General features: G+C 34.3%; 1 protein-coding gene across 5 annotated transcripts in view; it reads right to left on the reverse strand.

Moving 5' to 3' along the window:
- Positions 1–23783, reverse strand: part of LOC129926451 (GATA zinc finger domain-containing protein 15-like) — a 32414-nt gene extending 8631 nt beyond the window's left edge. The window contains exons 1-10 of one of the 5 annotated variants that reach the window (XM_056030570.1): positions 23655–23783; positions 23084–23154; positions 22758–22880; positions 8026–8097; positions 7581–7785; positions 6793–6906; positions 5240–5357; positions 804–942; positions 536–625; positions 64–152 (exon numbers count right to left, since the gene is read on the reverse strand). The gene's annotated coding sequence lies outside the window, so the exon portion shown is untranslated. Of the gene's footprint in view, positions 1–63; positions 153–535; positions 626–803; positions 943–1684; positions 1861–5239; positions 5358–6792; positions 6907–7580; positions 7786–8025; positions 8098–10052; positions 10155–10387; positions 10608–22757; positions 22881–23083; positions 23155–23654 lie in introns of those variants that run through there. The other 4 variants (XM_056030571.1, XM_056030572.1, XM_056030573.1 and 1 more) reach the window with 4 other exon arrangements.
- Between the last annotated feature and the right edge of the window lie 533 nt (positions 23784–24316).

Consider the following 24316-nt stretch of genomic DNA (forward strand, 5'->3'; position numbering starts at 1 on the left):
ATACAAAAAGAGTCAAAGGAATTCATCAGATTAATTTAATATTTAAAAATAGAATTGACTCACCATTAGCTGTCCCAATGAATGAACCATGATGTCAGGTTGACCATTAACCCTATCTTACTGTACCAGACATTCATGCTTGTTAGTTTAGCCTAAAGATAACAATGGTAGTATTTTAACATTCTACTAAATTTATATAACTGGTAATAAAATATTGTTAAAACAAAAGAAAGTCCATAGAAAAGAGATAAATAAAACATAAAACAGTCTAATTTAAAACTAAATAAAATGATTAATTAGCACATTCTTTTTAAGACTGGATGGCTGCCTGGTTGTGCAGTATGCACACTGGATTATCTTTCACAATGGTGCCAGGTTCATACTCTGCCAGCTGACATCAAACTTTTGAATTCATTTGTCAGTAATTATATTTTCTTTTTTTTTTTAATACAAGCCTCATGCAATAGCAGTCTTTAACTTTTTCTTTATTGTTATAAATTATTTTAAGCAGAAGAATCTAATGAAATATACTTACAAAACTTCCTTTAAGATTTCAAGTTAAAAGTTGTGGGTGAACATTATCCCAGGGTATACCAGGACCTATACAGATAGAGTGGTCATGAGTCTGAAATACAAATAAAGTGATTGTGTCTGAAAAACTTTTTTCTTGTAGGTATGTCTGACAGATATGTCATAAAGAGTCTTACAGTCTAGTAATGTAACATGCTGACAAATTTTTTCTTTAGAATCTTAAGGGGAGGGGAGGGAGGTAAGAAGAGTGCTTTTAAGAAATTATTACTCACTATGGTTTCAATTACAATGGTCAGGTCAGTTCATCAGGGCTGATCAATCCAACATAAGATCCACTATTTGGTAATTTACCTACGCCACTGTCATGCTTTAAATATTTCCAGCCAATAGAAGTAAATTGAGTTGTATGTGCTGAGAAAGGAAGACAAAAAAATGTTTGTAAAATGTTTCACATATTTTAGTTGTTCCTTCAGAGTTGAAGATAATTTATTTCCTAGTCCTAACTTCCAGCAGGATGACAGCAGGCAGGGTATTAACCCAGGACCATCGAGAAGTCCAAACAATATACCACACGACCAGGCAGCCAGCCTGTATGTATTATAAGTGTGATTCAATATGTTATAAATCTATATTTTATATATGTTATAAGTTTGATTCAATTTGTTTAAAACTACAAAATTTATTTTTTTTAGGTTTACTGTTTTTGACAGTCAAAATAGTGGTTTACATATTTTTCCCACCATTTAAGAATTCCGATTACAATATAAAATTTAAAAAAATAGAAAAAAAAACACATACACACATACAAAAGATTTGTAAAAAGCCTCGGCAGTCACATCAAACATTTTTTCAAAACCAACAACATGCATATCCTTGATACAAAACACACACACTGGTCATTTTAGCCATAAGAGATGTACCTGTTACCAGATGTACCAGTAAGGTTGATTGGCTGTATTGTTAAAGATTAAAAGCAAACCATTATCCATACAGATCTAGTTTCACTAGAGAAAAGATTTTTTTTCTTGGTATCCAAATTCTTATGTATAAGATTTCTATAATGTGTCTTCTTTCTACTATAACATGCTCAGTACACTTTTATTGTATAAATACGGTAAGGGTTATATAATTTGGCTCTAAATGAAAGATTTACCTGCTTTCCATATGAAGGGAGGGAGGGGGGGGGGGGGGCAAACATTATAGTTTCGGTTCTAATGCAGTCATAAGACCATATCTAGTATGACAGTCGACAGTAGAAACTTGCAATTAGATTCCATTATAGTTTCGGTTCTAATGCAGTCATAAGACCATATCTAGTATGACAGTCAACAGTAGAAACTTGCAATTAGATTCCAAGCAATAGTTCTACAAGTATATAGTGAATTTAAGATGTAGCACATAAATTATAATTTCCAAAATCTAAACATAATTTTTCTATTGCACAAAGTTATCCAGCTAGAGCTAAATTTTAAAGTAAGAGCCAATTCACAGTTGGAAACATATGAAAATATAAAGTAAAAATATTAATGTCCATCATGCATCAGGTTTAATTACAAAATGAGGATACTGAACACTTCAAGAACTTTAAATATTTCCTTTTCCACAACCAAGGTAACCAATCGAGCCTAGTAGGAAGCATGGTCAAGAGGCCAACTACGCTTGAACTAGGCTTACCTATGAAGGGGGCAAGAGGTTCGACACACAACTCGAGTTGAGTTGTGTTTACTGAGTACTTTAAGGCAGTTAGAAAACCTACTCCCACTGGTCCACAAATGAGATTGGACCATAGTGCTCTGAGCATGCTATAAGCATGAAAGTAGCACTATATGAAAGCCATAATTTATTTATATAGTAAATATTTAGGGTTAGAAATATGCTTACAATTCAAGTAGATTTCCTTATTGAATGACACTACAAAATGTAATCATGTATAATCTGGATATTCTTCTTTGTTTTTATTATTCATTAACTTCAACAGACCTACTTTTTTTTCAGTGTCAGAGCAGAAGCACCAACAAATGTTTCATTTTTTTTTATCTTTTTTAAAAAAAAGACTCACAACATAGCAAGTAAACTGCTTTACTATCGAAGTTAGTGGAATTAATTTAGGTGAATAGATAGTTCCAAACAGGATGCATGCCATAGTTTTACTTCTTCTAGACTTAATCATTATTTCAATTTATCAGACAATAGTTACCCAGATAACGATCCTGACTGCCAGGTCGTGCAGTTTGTGCGCTGGACTGTCGATCGGATTTATTGATGGTCTCTAGTTCAAACCCTGCCTGCTCCCATCCCCCGTCACCCTGCGGGAGGTTTGGACTAGGAAGTAAACTATCTTCAACTCTGAAGGGACATCCGAAACATGTAAAACAATTTACAAACTTCCAAAGATAAATACATGTTAAATTAGTTATAACTTATGAAGACATATAGCTATTGACATAGTTTTGATTTAAATTTGAGGATAAAATGTAAAAACAAAAAAACCTTCATTAAAATTATAACAAATAGATAGTTGTATATTCTATAGCCCCATTTTCTAAAAGATCAATAGCAAATATTCTTTTTTTATGCTTTGTTTAAGCCTGCTTAGCATACTTTATAAAAGTGCATAATTTGACTATAGTAAGTATTGCTTATAATATTAGCCTTTTCTTGCATCAAAGTAAATCAGAAATATTATTTTAAAATCAATTGTTGATTTAACATAATCATCAATTTAGTGGCTCAGAAAAGAAAAAATGTCTGAAAAAATGATTATAATTTTTAGAATAGTTGCGGATTAAAATGTAATAAGAATGCCTTTTAAAACTTGCAATCTATAGGGCTTGCTAATAAAAATACCAAAGAGTGGAGATCTATCACAATGTGAGAAATGGCGAGGCATCACTTTGCTGTCAGTACCAAGCAAGATTTTTAGCAGAATCCTACTAAACAGAATAAAGGGAGCATGTGATGAACACCTAAGGGAAGAACAGGGCGGATTCAGAAAAGGGAGATCTTGTGCTGACCAAATAGCTACACTCAGGATAATTGTAGAACAATGTGTCGAATGGCAATCTCCTCTCTATGCAACTTTTGTTGACTTTGAAAAAGCTTTTGATAGTGTCGACAGAGAATCTATTTGGACTGTAATGAGACATTATGGGATCCCCAATAAAATAATAACCATAATCAAGAACCTTTATGATGGTTTCACCTGCCAAGTAACCCACTGTGGCAAGCTGTCAGAGGAATTTCCAGTCACAACAGGAGTCAAACAGGGATGTCTTCTTTCACCACTCCTGTTCCTTCTAGTACTGGATTGGGTCACAAAAGAAGCCTACTCTAACGCAGGGAAAGGAATCCAATGGACTCTCATACAAAAGCTGGAAGATCTGGAATTCTGGAATTGACATAGCCCTATTATCACACAGACTACAGGATATACAAGAAAAGGTCACAGCTTTAAGCGAAGTAGGAAAAAGAGTAGGCCTCAAAATAAACCACCAAAAAACTAAAGTACTTAAAGTAAACAATAAACAAAGTGGAGACATAGTATTGAATTCTCAGACAATAGACCAAGTAGAAAATTTTATATACCTTGGGAGTGTAGTCAGTATATTAGGTGGAACAGATGAAGACATTAAACGCCGTATAAATCTAGCATGTCAGACATTTACACAGCTAAAACCAACCTGGAAATCTCCTGACATCTCAAACAAGACTAAACTAAGAATCTTTAACTCTAATGTCAAGGCTGTCCTACTGTATGGTTCTGAAACATGGAGAACAACTGAAGCCACAACAAAAAAAATACAGACCTTCATCAACAGATGCCTGAGAAATATCCTAAAAATACACTGGTATGACAAAGTAGAAAACACCAAACTGTGGGAGATGAGTGGACAGAAAAATATAGAAGTGCAGATCTTAGAGAGGAAGTGGAGATGGATTGGTCACACCCTTAGAAAAGATACCAGCAACAGAGCTAGGAAGGCCTTAGAGTGGAACCCCCAGGGAACAAGACGCAGAGGAAGACCAAAAAGAACATGGCGACGCAGTGTACTTGAAGAAGCAGAGAAGACCGGGAAGAGCTGGGACACCATCAAAAAGCTAGCAAGAGACCGTGGAGAGTGGCGTGTTTTTGTCGAGGCCCTATGTTCCATAAGGAACTCAAAGGAGTGATGATGATGATGAATCTATAGGGCAGATGATGTAAATGTCATCTGTTTCAGTGGCCTACAGTTATAAAGGTATCATGATATGGCCAGCACAATGATAAACCTTCTTTACTTCCCCAACTAATGTCATTAGAATTGCATGGACTTGAGGCACTCTAAGATCCTGAAATTCAAAAACAATCTTCACCAAGATTTGAACCTGAAAACTCTAGCTTAAAAGCAGTTGCACTTAACCACTTAGCAAGTCCCCCCCCCCCCAATTAAAAAATCAAATGTTCCATTATGAATCAGCACATCATCATTTGCAGAGAGAATTGCTGCCAATCTTTTGACTATACAGGATATAGCTAGCTTAAGTACAATAGAGATAACTTTATTCAAGAATTTTTAACTTTGGCTGAATGTGCATTGTGACAAGCTAATTCAGGAACTGGCTTATACTGTAATATTTATTTAAATATTTTAGACTAAAATTACAACTATTATACACTAAAATAAAATGTTATTTCATTCACTATGTCATTATGTTATGGAGTGTTTACCCTGGCCCAGCATCCTCCTCCTTTTGCAGCATTACATGTACTGTAATCTTCAGGGGCCCAAAGACTTTTTCCAGTGATGTAAGCCTCCAGAGAATCATATGTCCTTGGATAATGGAAGCTGTGAACAGAATCACTTTTGCATAACACTTTCCAAAATGTACAAACTATTTAAATATATTAATATATGCCTTTATTCTAAAAACAACCTCATAATAATATACTTATTCTTTTAAAAGTTTCATAGAATTTATTACATGCTAGATATCCTTATATGTTCACCTAGATGTCTACAAACTAGCAGAGCTGTTTGTTAGAAAGTTGATTAGGTCTTTCCAAACTCAGCCACTTTCAAAACTTAATAAATAGTGAACAATACACAAGTTACACCTAAAATAAAAATGCCAACAAAAGAGCTATTCAGGCTTCAGATGGGAACCCACAGACACAAGGCACAGAGGAAGACCAAAAAGAACAGGACAAACACAATCTTCATATCTTCTAGATTACAGGCATTACTTCAAAATAGAATATAATTATGTCCTATGCATTTCATGATCAATCTAGTCAGGCATGTTAATAAGTTACTTCAACTCTACTAAGTCATTGGTTTTCCTGGCCGATTGAGGCATCCCATTCCCCCTCTCTAATGGCATTAGGGAAAATTGAAAATAATTATGTGGTGTCTTTTTATCTGTTTCTATCTCATCATCACTAGCTTTGGGCAGTAAAAAACTTAACCAACATACCCAATAGCATAAACAGATTTAGCTCATTTTTTTTTTTTTTATCTTTTAAGATGTCATGAGCAATATCCCATCCTCCATCATGTGCTATAATTAAAATATTTTTAAAAGCCATTTAAATCCCAAGCCCAGGTGAAAAAGGAGGAGGGTTTGGCGTGGGGCTAGCGACCCCCACCCTGTAAAACCACTATTGCTACAGAAACGGCAAACTCGACACACCAGGTGGGAGGAGGCTTCAGACATTGCCAGATCTTTATGGAGACAGCTTGCCGCCCAATGCGCCGAACGGCGCGGGAGGACCTAAGTCTAAAGTAAGTTTAAATCTAATGCATTTCTCAAAGTCTGCAAATAGAGAGATAAACAAAGATGTCTGGTAAATCTTGTATGCAGGCCTTCTAACAGAACTAATAATTTCAAAAACAAAAATGATTAGGAAAATATGACCCTAAATATACAATCTGTTGAATTTCAATAATCAATTTATTTATGAACCATCTGGTTTATTATATATTCAAAAAATATTTTGATATGTTTAAAAGCTATAGAAGATTGTCCTTATGATCACTTGAGAAAAAATGTCAATATACATTAAAAGTCAGAATACTTTTTATATCATTTCTACAATGATTCACTATAGAATAAGTGATGCCTTGTGATGACAAGCAACTAATCTTTAACTCTTGGACAACTATCAGATACATCCAATATGATCTGGTAAAAACAAAGATCTTCACTTTTTCCAAAAATATACAAGTATTATTATACAGTATGTCTTATAAAGATAGTATAGTATAAAATGTAGACAATTACCTTTATAATAAGTCCCAAGATAAGTTAGGAATGCAGTATTTTCCGTGGCTGTGCAGCCCCAGCTGAGACCTACATATTTATATAATCAACACTATAGCCTCTCTCATTCCATATCTGATGAAGATAAATTAAAATTAGTTGTTAGATTTATACAAAGTCCCTGTGGGGCTGAGGGGCATACACCAGTTGGCTACCTTTCAAGGGGCTGGATTTAGAATTCCAGTAAGCACCACACATTTTCATAAATTTTCAATTTAGATTTGGCTTGAGCTATGTTGCAGAAAGGGTTAAGTAAGGGTTGGAAACAGCATGGAAATCTTCTCCCAAATACTGCTTCTCCCCACATGTTCCCCAAAGAGCTTAAACTGAGCACTGAGCAAGCTTTATGTTATGATAAACCAAAGAAAAATAATAAATAAATAAACATCTAAATTTCATTCAACAGAAAAGTAAAATCTAGACAGTCAACTGTTAATTAAGGCTAGTAGAAACTAGAACAAATATATTCGTTTTGTAGAGTTCATTTTCAAGAATGTTTTTTTTTTTATGTTGCTATCTTGACTAAGGCTAACTCATTTGACACAGAGGGCATTTCAAACCCAAGCAAAGGGGCATAGCACTTGTAATACATATTAACATAAACTTTTTCATATAGAGTTAAATATAAATATCTTTATATTATGAACTAAACTGTGTATGTAATAGAGACCAACAAAAAAACAAAAACAGTCTAGAGAAAACCAATACATAAGACCATAGAAAGTGTAGGGGCAGCTACGGAAACTTACCCCAAAGTAGTCTATTGTTAAATTATGCCTTCTCTTAGCTCCAGTAATCCATCCCTTCTTTGTCTACTCAATCAATCATATACACTCTGGACTATCGTTTAGTGGTCTCCATGATCCTAGGTTAGACCCCTGCCTGCTGCCACCCCACATCTTCTTGTGGGACGTTCAAGCTAGAATGTAGTTGTTTTCAACTCTGAAGGAACATCTGAAACATGTAAAACATTTTTACAATAATCAGAATGGGTCACCACAATTTAGATCATGCACACATAATAATTCCAGACTCATCATAGATAATCAGTAAGTCAAAGTTAATAAGTAAATACTGTTTGCATCAGTTTAATTTAACTGAAAAAAACAACATTATTACGTTATAATATATATGTCATAGAAAAAAGCAGTTTTAAAATCATAATCAAGAAATTACTATTTTTCTCAAATTTACCTTAATTATAAATAGTCTAAGATTTCATTCCCCTGAATCTCTGGATAGTTGACAAAGTAGTTTTGAAGTTGCCTAGGAAAACATTTTTTTTTAGGAATTAGTTTCAAAAAGATCAAACTCATGCCTGTAATAAACCTTCCTCAGTTACCAGTACTATAAAAAAAAATCCTGTGTTTGGTACCATGGGGTCAGTTTAAGCTTTATTAGTCTCATTGTAATTTTTTCATTTATGTTTTGAATTCTCTTAATTAAATAACATTAAATCTCTAAAATCAGTGGCCTGACTTTAAACTTATCTGTTTGTTTCTAGTGTAACAGTGTAAGCTTACTTTATCAACTCTATGCAGTCTCATTTATTCTATTTTACATGTTTTTTTTTTTTATTTGCTTAGTTGTTGCTTTTTTTTTTTTAAAGCATCAAATTTACATAAAGAAAAAAATAATATCTTTTTGATGTATTTTTTTTTCTGCCTTTTTATTATGTTTTTCTTTTAATAGGCCTACATAGTAACATAGATCTCTATATATTTTGAACTTCCAAATTACAGCAGTTTTTTGTTTAGAAACCATAATGATATCATGCTTAGACTTAGGTCCTCCCTCGCCGTTCAGCGCATTGGGCGGAGAGCTGTCTCCATAATGATCTGTCACTGGCAATGTCTGAAGCCTCCTCCCACCTGGTGTCCACTGTTCTGAGGTCCTCCATGAAGGTGTGTCACCAGGTAATACGAGGACGTCCCTGTTTGCGCTTTCCTCGTTTTGGCTTCCATGTTATCGCAACTCTTGGTGTGTGTAATTCATTTTGACGTAGAACATGTCCCGCAAATCTCATGCGACGCTCAGTCACAACCTCACTAAGTGTTCGACTCCCAGTTCGGCATAGGATTTCCTTGTTTGAGATCCGGTCTGTGTAACTGACTCCCAAAATCCGTCTCAGCCATCTCTGTTGAGCCACATTTAGTCTTTTCTCAATTTTGACAGATGACTTCCACGTCTCACATGCATATGTAGCAGTTGGAATGACGATTGTGTTGAGAAGGTGTATTTTTGTCTCGAGTCCAATGGCTTGGCTAGTCCAAATAGGCTGCAGCCTTTGGAAAATGCTCCCTGCCTTTCCTATTCGACATGCTACATCATGGTAAGCATCTCCATCATTTGTTATGATGCTGCCAAGGTACGTGAACTTGTCCAGCTCTTCAAGCTTTGACTCGCCAAGTCTGACGGGGACACCCTTTGCCTTATATCCTACTCGCATAATTTTAGTCTTATCCAAGTTTATGCGGAGGCCAATTTTGGGTGCCTCTCTGTCTAGGCTCTCCGTCATTTCTTGAATGCATTTATTTGTAGCCCCGAGTAGTGCAACATCATCAGCAAAGTCCAAGTCTGCTGCACCCAGACAACGCATATCTCTGAGTACAGTAACCTGAAGTATCTGCTGCACCCAGACAACGCATATCTCTAAGTACAGTAACCTGAAGTATCTGCTGCACCCAGACAGCGCATATCTGAGTACAGTAACCTGAAGTATCTGCTGCACCCAGACAGCGCATATCTCTGAGTACAGTAACCTGAAGTATCTGCTGCACCCAGACAACGCATATCTCTGAGTACAGTAACCTGAAGTATCTGCTGCACCCAGACAACGCATATCTCTAAGTACAGTAACCTGAAGTATCTGCTGCACCCAGACAGCGCATATCTGAGTACAGTAACATGAAGTATCTGCTGCACCCAGACAGCGCATATCTCCGAGTGTGTTTTTTGTTCTAGTCCAGGACAGTTCCTTGGACTTTTTTGGATATATATAGTCTAAGTGTGGACTCTAACTATTTTTCTGTATTATAGTGCAAATAATGTAATTAAACATGTTCTATGTCGGTAAAGTGGCATTCTGAATCTTATTTTGTCGTTGTATGTGTCATTATAATAAATGGTATTGCCCAGGACTTGGGTACATTTAGCATGACACAAGATCTACATATATATATTAGTATTAGAGAGAAAATGAGTCTTGGACTGCACATTACCAAATTAGTTAATTTAATTAGGTTTGGACAAAGATGTACATTAGATTTATACAGATCTAGAGTCTAGTATAATTCATAACATGTTATTGTTATGATGACTGGTAATCTGATTATAATTATGACATGCCACATGGTGTAAAATAAAAATGATAAGATTCAACTTGGCAGAATTTAAGTCATTGCATGACTAGATGCCTGACGCGTAGGACATAATAATCTTCTTTTTTTCAAAGTAACGTCTGGGGACTCTGTATTTTATAAGATAAGAAGATTCAACAATCTAATTCTAATATATCTAGATATCTGTCCAGTCGTCTAGATCTAGATCTACTTACGGTAAAATCTGCGGCGTCCTTGTCCTTATCTACCTTTTGTTGGCAGTGGCCAGGGAATGGTTGAGTGTGGTGACTTTATTATAGGCTAATCTTATCTTTTAAATTACAGACACGTCTTCAAGAAGACATGCTAATTACGTCAAATGCGTTTAATGTGTCAATCTAGTCATGCATGTTAATAAGGGGCTTAAACTCTAAGTTGGTGTTCCTGGCTGATCCAGGCAACCCATTCCAGACTCTAATGGCACAAGGGAAGAAGAACTTGTACTTGTAATCAAGGGCGGATTGGATGTCAAAATCGGTCCAGGCATTTCTAAACAGTACATTTCGTAAATTGTATATCATTTGATGGGTCTCCAATTATATGCCTATCTGTTCTCAAAATCATTGGGTTTTTTTAATGACGTATTGATAAATGTATGCATGCTCTATAATACTCTATATCTTTAAAAGAAATATAGGACTTATGTTGCTTTTGAATCGTCCTAAAGAATGAAGCCTACTAATAGCACTGTCTACGTATGTAGGCTATTACATTATTTTTGAACATGTGTGAGATTAAATGAGTATTACACTGTAGTCTGTAAAAGATGTATTTAACTTGATGCTCATATAGCCCCTTATATAAGAGAATATTATAAAACCTTTAAAAATTTTATGCGTGCCATAGTGGCATTCATGAGACCATTTAGGCCAGGCATGTCAAACTCATTAAGGTGTATGGGCCACATAAAAAACTTACTATGACCTGAGGGGCCGCAGCCAAAAATCAGTTGCAAAACAACCTACTAGTTTTATGTAAATTATAAACAATAGAGAGGAAGTGGAGATGGATTTGTCAGACCCTTAGAAAAGATACCAGCAACAGCGCTAGGCAGGCCTTAGAGTGGAACCACCAGGGAACAAGATGCAGAGGAAGACCAAAAAGAACATGGCGCATCAGTGTACTTGAAGAAGTAGAGAAGACCGGGAAGAGTTGGGAAACCATAAAAAAAAACTAGCAAGAGACCGTGGAGAGTGGCGTGTTTTTGTCGAGGCCCTATGTTCCATGAGGAACTCAAAGTAGTGATGATGATGATAAACAATACAATAGAATACATTATTTAATAGCATACCTGTCCCATAGTTAGCTAAATTTGTAGTAGCCTACTATTTTGGTAATTATAAATTACAATGATTACGCGTTATTTTCTTTGTCCTGATGCTTAACATTCTTTCTGGGATACAAGTTTATAAATGTCTGATTGAAGCTTGTTTGCCACTGACACTTTCATCACTGATGACAAATTTTGATCAGATAATCTCGAACGGGAAGGTGTTTTTGTAGCTTTCATTATGGAAAAGAACTGCTCACAGAGATCACTGCTTCCAAACAAAGCAAGAATTCGGGCTGCAAATTTCCGCAATTTAACTTTATTTACAGGTAAATAACTGTAAAAATTTTGGCACAGCCACTTCTATCTACTTTGCTTTCAACAAAGATCCAGACTGCTTTTCCATCAGCTCTAGTTGCACATTATAGCAGCATTTTCAGAAGCAAATAAAAATGGAGATACAAACAACGAAAATTCTTGCTCGTATGAAACGAAGTCAAGAAAACGGTCATTGAAAAGCATCTACTAATGATTCCAGGTGTAGGACATATTTACCAAATGTTGTAGCCGTATTTAATATTTTTAGTTACTGACACGTTGAGACGTAAACAAGATTTTCTAATCATATTTGATTTATCCATAGTCGTAATTTTGCTTGAGAGCATTTGACATGATCACACGCAGTAGTGACAATTTTGTCTTTACTTTGAAGTTTCAAATTCAAGTCTTGCAGGTGAGCATTGAGATCAACTATAAATGCAAAAATCCTGAATCCATTCGTCAGTTTGGAAATGTTCAACAGGTTCACCTTTCATGTTCAGAAACAATACATTTTCTTCACGCAGTGCAAAAAATCTCAGCTTTAACGACACACTCCTTCATAAACTCACATTCACTAATGATTTGCTATGGCTTGCAATTAAGTTTGACAAAATGTAGCTTGCTTTCACTGCAGACTCATTCTCGTTGTTCAGCTTAACAAATACTTGTTTCAATTCAAGTAGCTTGTTATCTCTTATTTTCCAGCGTAATAGACTAATATTATTTTGATAATTTTTGAGCTGACCAAGCGGGCCGCATGCAAAGTGTCGCCGAACGCCGTGTTTGATATGCCTGCTTTAAGCCCCTTTGAGTACCGGCCCACCGGGCATTTCCCCAAATGCCCATATAGCCAGTCCGCCCTGCTTGTAATAATATAACATTATTATTGTTATAAAGGAGGCTGTTACATTTATATGTGTATTTGTGTACGCTGTGTGTTTGTTTTCTTGTAGTCTCCCTTATTCTACTGTTCAGTGTTTTCGCGTTCGAACAGATCGAGACAGCTGGGGGTCACTTACAAAGGCCGCGGCATACACATTTGAGACCAAAAGAAAATCTGCTGCCGAGGACAGACGCAGACGGCGAAAAGAAAATCTAATTCGACCACTTGTGGACAATGGTTATTCTTGCCCTGTGTGTGGCAGGGTATGTAGGTCACAGCTAGGGGTGCGCATCCATGGGAAATACTGCATTCCTCACTAATCTTCGAAGACAAGCCTTATTAGTGTGTTGACGTGTTTTTCTCAAGTTTGTTTGGCCTATAATTGTGTATTACAGTCTCCTGTTAGTGTGTTGTTTTTCATCTTCTAGTTTTCATATCAATAAAATTGAGTTGCATCTTAAACATCAGTGTTGAAATTAAATATTAGACTTAATTGATAGCCTAATATATTAGAGGCAATACAGTATTTTAGATAAATAGCCAACTAATTACTAGCCACAACAGGTCGATAGGATACCTCTAAAAGTCGCCTGCTGGCAATGGTTGGAGGCGGCTTCAGAACGAGACAGTCGGAGGTTCACTTACAAAGGCCTCGGGATACACATTTGAGACCATAAGAAAATCTGCTGCCGAGGACTGTTGTAGACAGCGAAAAGAAAATCTAAATCGACCAGCGTCGGACAATGTTTATGCCTGCGCTAGATGTGGCAAAACATGTAGGTCGCAGCTGAGGAGGCGTAGCTACGGGAAATACTGCATTCCTCATTAATCTTCAGGATAGAAGACTCAAAAGTAAAGTAGCAATTATACATAAAACACTTTTTATCCATAATCTTCAAATACAAAATTTAATAAAATACTCAAAAAGAAACAAAGATAAAGGCATATTCTTCGTTCCGTATGCTAGGACAAATGTGTAAAAATGCTCCTTCTTCCCTAGTGCTATTAGTGCTTGGAATGGGTAGCCTGAGCTAGCCAGGAAAAACCAGTAGGCCTACGTGGCTTGGAAGAGTTTAGGTCATTGTTTAATATGCATGACTAAATGCATGACGCGTAGGACGTAATCATCTTCTTTTTTTGAAGTAACGTCTGTATAATATATTTGGACTCGAAGACGAGCCTTATTATTATTGTTATAAAATAACTCAGTCCTCGGCAGTAGCCTAGATTTCTTTTTTTTTTGTCTCAATAGTGTATCTCGCAGCCTTTGTAACAAGTCTCGAAGTCTCGTTCTGAAGTCGCTTCTGCCAGGTGTTTTCTATGTCAATTAAAGCTTGCTGGCTCTAAGCTGATCTTAAAATGTTTTCTTGGGATTGGAGAGGGGGGGGGTGAACATATGTTAGGCCGACCTTTCTGCTCACCCAAAAAAAAAGGATTGCCTTAAGCGTATGGCCGATTGACTGCAGAGGAAGACACAAGGGGATCATTAAAAACGCTATGAAATTAAACTCAAGATTTCTATCCAAGAATGTGGAACTAATATCGGACTGGGTAAACGTAGCTTAAAATCGATTTCTTGTAGTCGGAATTGTCTTGCTGTGAAAGAAAGACAACAGCTGCAACAAGAAACGTAGAATAGAGCTAATTTAATATGGTATATGCTTCCGTAGGCCATGACTAATTTAATGATCCAGATAAACTCGTCTTTTGCATCCATATTAGTGAAGGCTACATTCAAAATGAGAATGTGTGTGTGAACTAAGAGGGATTCGTTCTCAGTACCAGTACATGAGAAGATGTTTTATAGACATCTTTGATCACGAATGAGAAGCATTTTGTTAACAGGTACATGATGATGATGATGTTTTTTTAGACATCTTTGATCATGAATGAGAAGCATTTTGTTAACCTCTATAGATGAACAATGGTTATGCTGTGCTGGAAGTGGCAAAATATATAGGTCATAGCTGGTGCTGCGAAGCAACAGGAAATACTGTATTCCTCATCAATCTTCGGACTGGAAGACAAGCCTTATTACTATAGATCCTTAGTTTGATTCTTTCCCTTTAACAGGATGTTCTTCATTACGGAGAATTCATGATCCAACTCTACTACTAACATAATGAAACAGATTTGTTGTTTTCTTCTCCGAAATGTTAACATGGACATTAAGCTGAATGTACTTTTGAGTGTATTTTAAGTTTGGCTTAGTCAAATTGTAATTAAAAATATTATTGTATTTATTGTTCTTTTAATGGCTGTAAACTGTTTTAAGTTCATTACGACATCTTTCAATTTGTAGTCACTCACCATTGCCAAAAGGCATTACCATTCTCAATCTAGTCCATGCATTGGCTCATATAAAGGCTAAAAGCTATAGTGTGATATTCAGTTTTTTCAAAAAATAAAAATATTGTGTTGAATAAAAAGTTGCATTTTACATTTTACAAATTTATGTGCAGAAATAAAAAAAAAACATTTAGGAAAGAGTACCAAATCAGTTCTAGTAAAGAAATGGATTGCAAAAAGTGATCACTTATTCCAAGGAAGAGGTAATGAAAAACTGGGTAAAATTTTAAATTATCTTTAAATAGGAGAATCACAGAAGAGCGAGTCCATGTTTTGACTTTCATATATAGATTTATGGATTTCAAATATTTACACTTTTCTTTAGAGTAAACTATTCTGGTATTCGACATATGTCCAAGCTTGTGCAAGTTGTGTGCCAGACTAAAGAAATGTTTGCTTTACATGTTTCAGATGTACCTTCAGGATAACATAATTCCACGTACAAACCTCCTGCAAGATGACGGGGATGTCATTGGGCAGACTGCCAGAGTATGAACTCTGGACCATTGAGAATTCTGATCGACAGTCCAGAAAATGGATATTCAGTTTGACAACAATTGACAACCTCAGCACAACTACTGTAACAATAACATTATAGATGCAAATACGAACAACATTCACACACAAAACACAGACACACTCACAACCAGCGCTTTATGAATTAGACTTCTATGAACTTCTTGATGATGATAGATGATCTTGTCACACTCTGACCGACAGTGAGATGAAGGAGTTTTAAAATCTTTCTGTTTTAGTTCTAATGGAAAGGAGACAACCACTTCATTCAGATCTTATGTAAAAGTGGTTTAATGGGTGAAGGTTATCTTTAAGAATAGTGAGTGTTTTGGAAAGGCATGTTTCATGGAAAAGCTCTTCTTGAGATGGTAGCATACCGCTACATTACAACCAGGCAACTATCCAATGTTTATGATGAAAGTTAATATAATTAAAATTGATGCTTCCATAGAGTGGTTTCAAGAAAAAAAATATAAATGTTTTCTGGAACTTAAAAAAAAAAGAGTTAAGATAGGCTTACAGATTATCATGGTTTATAAGTGCGGAAACAAACAATTTAATTTAAGAATCTATATTTATGAACAAACTAAAACACAACAGATATGTAAGCATAAATAAATAAAAATGTTAGTTTAAAAACATCAACAGTGTAACAATCTTTTTATTTTTTTTACATTTGTAAAATAATATATAAAATACAATAGACTTACATATAATAACCCACATACTGGACCAAACACAGTGGGGTTTCCTACATTTTGTGACTTTACCATCACAAAAGAGATACAAGACACTGATGGCAATCAAATCATTAAATAGAAACAATCTGATATAAACTTTTCACATGTAAATTATGAGTGAGTCAGGCGTGAATGTACTTTTGGTTTTTTATAGTTATACGACAATAAAGATTATTATTATTATTTATATTATTATACATGTCTATTGTATTTTTTTAAACAGTAATAGACTTACAATAGACTTACATATAATAACCCACATACTGGACCAAACACAGTGGGGTTTCCTACATTTTGTGACTTTACCATCACAAAAGAGATACAAGACACTGATGGCAATCAAATCATTAAATAGAAACAATCTGATATAAACTTTTCACATGTAAATTATGAGTGAGTCAGGCGTGAATGTACTTTTGGTTTTTTATAGTTATACGACAATAAAGATTATTATTATTATTTATATTATTATACATGTCTATTGTATTTTTTTAAACAGTAATAGACTTACAATAGACTTACATATAATAACCCACATACTGGACCAAACACAGTGGGGTTTCCTACATTTTGTGACTTTACCATCACAAAAGAGATACAAGACACTGATGGCAATCAAATCATTAAATAGAAACAATCTGATATAAATTTTTCACATGTAAATTATGAGTGAGTCAGGTGTGAATGTACTTTATTATTATAAATGTCTATTGTATTTTTAAAAAAGTTTTTCATCCCTGCAGAAGTAAATCTTAATATTGTATAATAATAAGGCAAATTATAAGTAATTGTTTGCTAGACTATTAGTTATTAGACTCTCATTGTGGTTTAACAAAAAAAAAAAAAAAAAAAAGATAATTTACAATTGTGTTCTGAAGGAAAAAATTCAATAATGTTATGAAGTTATGGAGGAAATTGATAACATTTTGAAGGAAATGATTTGAAATTTTGGACACTGTCCAACATACATCTTTTTTTTTTCTGGAAAGTTACTTCAGATATGGGTTTAAACATGTGCAGTTTTTCCTCAATGGTGAAGCAGTAATAGATTTAGAAAACACATCATCAGTATTAGATACAGATAAGCAGAAACATGATGCCATTAAAAAATTACACATTTTTATGAACTCAAATGTATAATCATTTTACAAAACAATTTACATTGTATGTTTTATAAATATTTCATCTAATAAATTTAAATGAGTTTAAAAATGTCCTCTAAGATTATGCAGACATCTTGTTTTCACATAAGAAAGACTGCAATCTAAATGGAAACAAACTGTTACCAAAAAATGAAAATCACTGATTACAATATACTGGTATACATGTTTATAAATAGATATCACATCCACCTTGATCCACTCTGGCAGCTACAAAAACTCCACTAGTAAAATTTATTTCCACAAAAATATAACACCTGTAAAATAAAAGAATGTTTATTGTATTAATATCAAAAATAAAGTTAAGTAACTAAATATATTTGAAAAATCATTTTCTAGTGTGTGAAATGGACAGCTTACATGGCTAATCATGAAATCAGAAAGACTAATTTAACACACTGCAATGACTTAGTAAGGAAATTTAAGTTGTTTTAGTGAGTAACTTTTTATGTTAGAGATCTTTTAAATACAGAATGCTTAAATGTATATATTATGTATCATCTGTTCCTTGACTTTTGTCATGGGGGTGCAGTGATAGTTCACCTAACCAAATCCCTAAACTTAACCCAGATAGAACATTATTTGATGGATATGCCTATAAACTAGGGGTGCACCGGATAGTCGCTCCGGCTCTGGCTTCTGCCGAATATTATGCACTTTTTCACTATCCGGCTCCGGTTGGATATCACTACCGGATAGTAAACCGGATAGTAAAAGCTACACCTGTATTTCTATGAATATAGTTATGCGCCTCCGCGCTAAGTGTTTTCCAGATACGCCAAACGGAGGTAACACTTAAATATCGAAACAACACAGGTGAAAGGCAAACAAGGTAGTCGACGCTGATAAACGATGTCCAACAAGAAGTTTAAACTAAATCTCCATGTTAATAAAAATAAACCAATACTCATAAAGTGGACATGATTCAATAATGTCTGTTCTGAAATACATTAACTTTTTTGTTTCAAATAAAAGAATCTGTTTTTAAAACTATAAACTATGAATATGCACCAAATATTTTTTAGTACAAAGACAAGGCATGTTAATCTAAATAGAAATAAGACTTTACATTATAAATTCGCATTACATACATAGCAACGATGTCTTGCACATTTTAAAAGCTTGTCTTGACTTTTGAGTGGTCTAGTAAACATGTAATATTCCTTAACTACGCCACGCTGATAATCTGTCAAGATGTGCGGGTATATCTCCAGAGGTAGAGATGAGCAACCCCCACCTCTTTTTGTTTGTTTAGTCCATAACATTGAGTTCACAGATAGGCAGCTTACCACATCAAGCCAGATGTCAACGTGTTGACACTTTCCAGAGGTCACATCTTATGAGGTAACTGAGTTTGTTTACTTAAAGAAGAATTTTTATTAGGGGCGGGACTACAAGCCAAATCTGGTATGAGTTTGTTTATTATTTGGGCGGGACAATAAGTTTGTTTTCTTTAAGTCTCAATTAGGAGGCTGGACTACAAGCCAAACAGACACTGACCAGGAGTATCTTTAAAGGGAGGGCTCAAGAGACTCAACACGCTCAACTTCTTATTTGTTTAATCCATGACAATGTATTGATAGACATTGACCATTCTTAAGCCAGAATGGATTAATGCAGATTGTTGAGAAATATTGACACTGTCTAGAGGTGACTAGATGATGAGACTAAGTTTGTTTACTTGGAGAGAAATGTCATTTAGGGCGCTGAACACACGTTCGTTGCACAATAAAATAAAACAAATATGTTTTTGTTTTTTTGGTTTTCCTAATTCTCTTAGATCTATATAACAGTAGATCTAAACATAGATATCAATAAAAGGCCTACAGACTACAATTAAATCTATGTTTCGCAACATTTAAGGCTCTGGCTATAAGTAGGTATAATAGATGTTCCTGCTGTTAATAAAATATTGTTTGCCGCAAATGGATTAATAAATATATGACCTACAACGCTTCAGATTCCAACTATTAACTAACAGCTATCAGTATTAAGCCCTTGAATCCAGAACCAGAAGCAGTCTTTGGACTTAAAATTACAAGTCTGATGACCAGTTGTTGGTCAGAAATTCTTGAACACATACATCCAACCACCATACAAGCCAGATGAGAGATTTACATTAGTAACTAGTTAAATATTTACTAACATATTTTACATTGACCCTCCAACACACAGCCTTTATAGTTGGTGGCCTTGTACATACATACAGACACGCTCATGCTACACACATTAATTTTTGTTTATACTGTTTATCTTTTATAAATCAATCAGTAACAGAGTTTAAAACAATAAGGTATATAAAAGGAGAAAAAAACAAACAAATATAGGTATGTTATTAACAGTTTCGTAAAATGCTCAGCAATACAAGCTATTTACAAGACACTTAGGTATTCGGCTCCGGCCGAATATAAAAAAGTACTATCCGGTGCACCCCTACTATAAACAAATTTTATATTGTTTAATGCTACATATCCAATATTTGACTAATATGCCTATAAACCTCATTGAAAAAATAATCATTTATACATACAGAATATTATGAGTAGGACTAAAATCTAGGCTATATCAAGTTAAATTTCACAATTATTATTTAAATTATACAAAATGGATCTTTTAAATATTTTTACATGAATCCAAATAAAACAATTATCAAAATAGGATTTTCAGAAGGCCTTGGTTCCTTTGTTGGAAAATAAAGATAGTTGGTATTTGTGATAAACACATGACACGCAGATTAATAAGTGGTTAAAAAATCTTGACATTGTCTTGACATATAAATTAACCATCATTTGATACAAATTTTTTTTCCCGGGCATGTTACCCTGCCTCATAGTGGTGCCCGGGTGGAAACGATCGTAGGAGGAAACGAGGTTAAAGGGTAGCAAAACAAGACTCCCGTGGGGGTGCCTAAGGGGGTGCGAGAGCATCCTCTTGCACTGCGCAGAGTTGTAAAAAAGCTCCCACAACCTTGTCACAATCCAGGCGCTGTTCCTCAAGGGGCTGTTACATAAATGGCGTGTCCCGCATGGTTAGCCTGGTAGAGAAAAGGAAAATGGCGGGGGTATTAGTGTACGCGGCCTCTTGCCGTGAGTCTGACCCACCCGCCAGACAGAACAGTGTACACTGTTCTCATTCAGGCCAGTGAGAGAGAGCTCTTGTTCACTTTTGCTGGCCTAGAGTTCCAAATAGCCGAAGGCTCAACTCTAACTGACAGTTTCAAGAAGAAGAATAAAAAATTTTTTCTGATAGTTAGTGGCTATTACATTCAAGTTTTTATTTAGCACGCACAAACACGTGCCTCCATTTTTGAACTTGAATTTTTTGTCTCACTAACTCTACCAATAGTTTAACATTAACTTCAATCAGTGATGGGAACAGACTTTGAAAACATTTTAGGAAATTTTGTCCACCAGCGTTTTTTTAACTGGCCTGTTGCAGCGACTTTAAAAAGATGTCGCTGAATTTTTTAAAATAATGTAGAATTAATTATATTTATTATATTCTTTAAATAATGTATCATTCATTATCACTAAAATCTAGGACTAAACCTAGATTTTCTAGACACTAGTAATTCCTAGTAAAGATTTATCTACTATAAGTCACTCATTAGATGATATTTTCTTGATCAAGAATCTAGATTAGAACTCTAGATAAATCTAGACTTGTCGTTGGACTTTTATTAGTCTCATTAGATCTAGATCTATCTATATCTAGATCTATTTAAATCTAATCAGACATTATATATCACTGTGCAAGAGTTAATTAAAAAGCTAGAAACTTTTAGTTTAACTAAAACAAATTAATTAAGGCCAAAGTTTAACTAGAAAAAAATAGTTTAGTTATAATCATTTTTTTGTTTTTAGTTACAAACTAAAATGTTTAATTAAAATTTGTAAAATGTTCAACATGTAGTAGCGGTTGAAAAGCACATCCCAGTTTTCTGGTCTTGTGATATCAACAACCTTTGATTATCAAAGAGTGATGCAGTTAACAACTATTTTGTCAGTCTGCATTTGAAGAGGGTAAAGTAGAAGTTACCCGTGAGTCAATATCTGCACTTGAAACTAGCAGTAGTATTAAATGTTGCTAAACATTTGTTTACCAAAAGCTTTTATGCAATATTATGAATAGAGTTGTTCCGAGTTTTTTCTAAAATCATGTTCTGGTGTTTAATTTCTGTTTATAGTGGGAATCTGATTAGCGAGTTAGGTCAATATTTAGTAGTTTTAGTCAATTCATTCTCTGCAAACAATAATTTATTAACTGCAGGAACATCAAGTACAACCTTTTTATAGCTTAAACCTTTGATGAAGCAGAGACATATAATAGATTCTAGTCTTAAGACTTATTATTGAGATCTATGTCTAAATTGACAAATTATAGATCTAAAAGCATTAGCATAATGAACTCTTGAAAAAAAAAACATCCTAATCCATACCCTCCCTGACCAAAAAGTAAATAGACTGTTGGCCTAGTGTACTGTACATGTGTAGTCAATGATACTACAAGACTACCCTGTTTTTTTTTTTCATTGCACGTTATGCAATTGTGTTTGCTTAATGTTGATTGGTCAAACAAGAAAATAACACACTGGCCCATGTTTAGTCAAGCATGTTCGTAGATCTATCTTTACACTGAAATTTGTACACACCCTTCCTGCCCAAAAAGTAAACAGACAGTGATTTTGACAACCTGATCAGATAGACATAGACACATGTAGGTCTAGTGTACTGCAGTGTGCGGCCCATAGTGACAAGACCACCCCATGGTTTTTTCTATGCACACTTTTAACGGTTATGCAATAGTGTTTGTGAGTGGTCAGACAAGAAAATAACACTCCAAAATTTTGTTTCTATATCTTTCGTTACTAGATCTAAATCTTAAATTCTAAATCTGTTATTTCATGAGATTTTAAACTTTACCGGTATAATAATAAGTTAATATAATTTTTTTTGTAAAAGTACCAGGTAAAGGTTTTAATTCAAGGCAAATATACAAGCACACATATTTATTTAGACATCTTTTTTTAAAATTTTATTGTGCATTAACGTTTATGTAAGAAACATCTTCCTCAATACTGATTTTATTATGCTCTACAATGTTAAAAGAATTAGTTCAAGCCGCAGGCATAGAGTCAAATGATTTTAGATAGGTCTAGATGTATGGTATGATTAATCTTCTTTAGTTTAGTTTAACTACATTTTGAAATTCATGATAAACTTTTAGTTTAACTACTTTTTGTTAGTTGAAACTTAGTTTTAGTTTAACTTTTTAAATTTAGTTTAGTTCCCATCACTAAGTACTGACCTTTCAAATTAAAGCTTTTGAAGTGTAAGTATGATTGGAGCCCAAGTCCTTAACCTTTAACATTTCTTCTTTTCTTTTACTTGAGTGTTCTTCAGAATAATGTCTGGAGTAGATGCCAAGTTCCTAGACAAGAAATAACCCAAAATTTTATTGCATGCCTTAATCCAGAAATACTGTTGTACAGTAGAGAGAATTACAGCTTTAAAGTAACTGACTTGTGTTGACAAAACTCAAAAACTAACTTTTTCTTAAAAAAAAAAAATTCAAACAAATTAGTTGATTTGTCCCAACGAAATGACTTCAAAAAAAAAAAAAAAATGACTTACTACAAACAAACAAACTAAAGCTCCAGTTTTGTTTCACCTCTGTATCCTACTGTTTATGACTCCATCATCACCTAAATAAGAACAAATTTGTGTTAGAGATCAAGTCAAATTAATTTTGGATATATGGACTTAGTAACAACTTAATGTTTATTTTTCAAATAATTCTTAAAAAAAACAACATATGTACATGGAAATATAGTTGTTCATTAGTGATTTAAACTGTATTCATAACACATTTTCAAATTAGTGCAAGCTGTTCCATGCACCCATGGCATTTGTTTTGTGCAGTCTGTTATTTAAGACCTCAAAAACTAAGACCACAATTAAAGAACTCATTCAAGATTCTATACTCTGTGTTTGACATGCTCTGTCAATGACCACATTCCCCACCTAGCCCTGCCCCCACTCCAAAATACACTAAACATATGTAAAACACATTTCCTCACAGATTATAAACATTATTATTATTATGGTAAGAATAGTTTAATCATGAGAAGGAAAAAATTAATCTCTTTCTGTTTGCAACACTAATTCTTAATATCTACAAAACAAACATTACTGCTTATTGTACCTGATTTGAAGTGACTGATGAGCTTCTTCCTAAATAAAATGAAAAGACTGTTGAAGGAACTCGAAATCAGCTCCTTTCAAGATGTCTGCTGCCTCATTCATCATCTTCAGCAGGAAAAACATAATTATGAATAATAAAATACTATTTTATGAGCTTTTACCACATACAGAATAAAAAAAAAAGATGATTAATAGATAAACAACTCCTTATTCCAACTGTGTACTTACATCTTTGGACTGTGTCTGGGAAATAGCAGCACTTAAAAACTGGATCAAATGTGACCTTAATCTTTTAGCAGCAATAGAACTATTGACCTTGATTTGTTCTCTTAATCTAAAATCAACAAAGACAAAACAAAAGATTAGAAAATGACTTCATTGAAAGTGCATACTAATCAATAGACAGTATTTCAATGAAAGTGTGAATCTTTCATAATAAGAGATTATTAGAGCTACTTCACAAAGGATTTAGGTTTGTGGATAGAAAATAAAAATCATTTTGTAACTTGACCTACTTTACAACTAGTTTTAATTTCACTAACATGTAAACATTCATCCACTTACTTATCAATCTGTTGGAAGCAGGAAGGAATGACCAACACAATAGCAGGGACTTCACTTTCTATTCCATCTAAAATTTTGATATGAAACAGAAGATGAGAT

The sequence above is a fragment of the Biomphalaria glabrata genome, chromosome 5 (genome assembly GCF_947242115.1).
Source record: "Biomphalaria glabrata chromosome 5, xgBioGlab47.1, whole genome shotgun sequence".
Lineage (NCBI taxonomy): Eukaryota > Metazoa > Mollusca > Gastropoda > Planorbidae > Biomphalaria > Biomphalaria glabrata.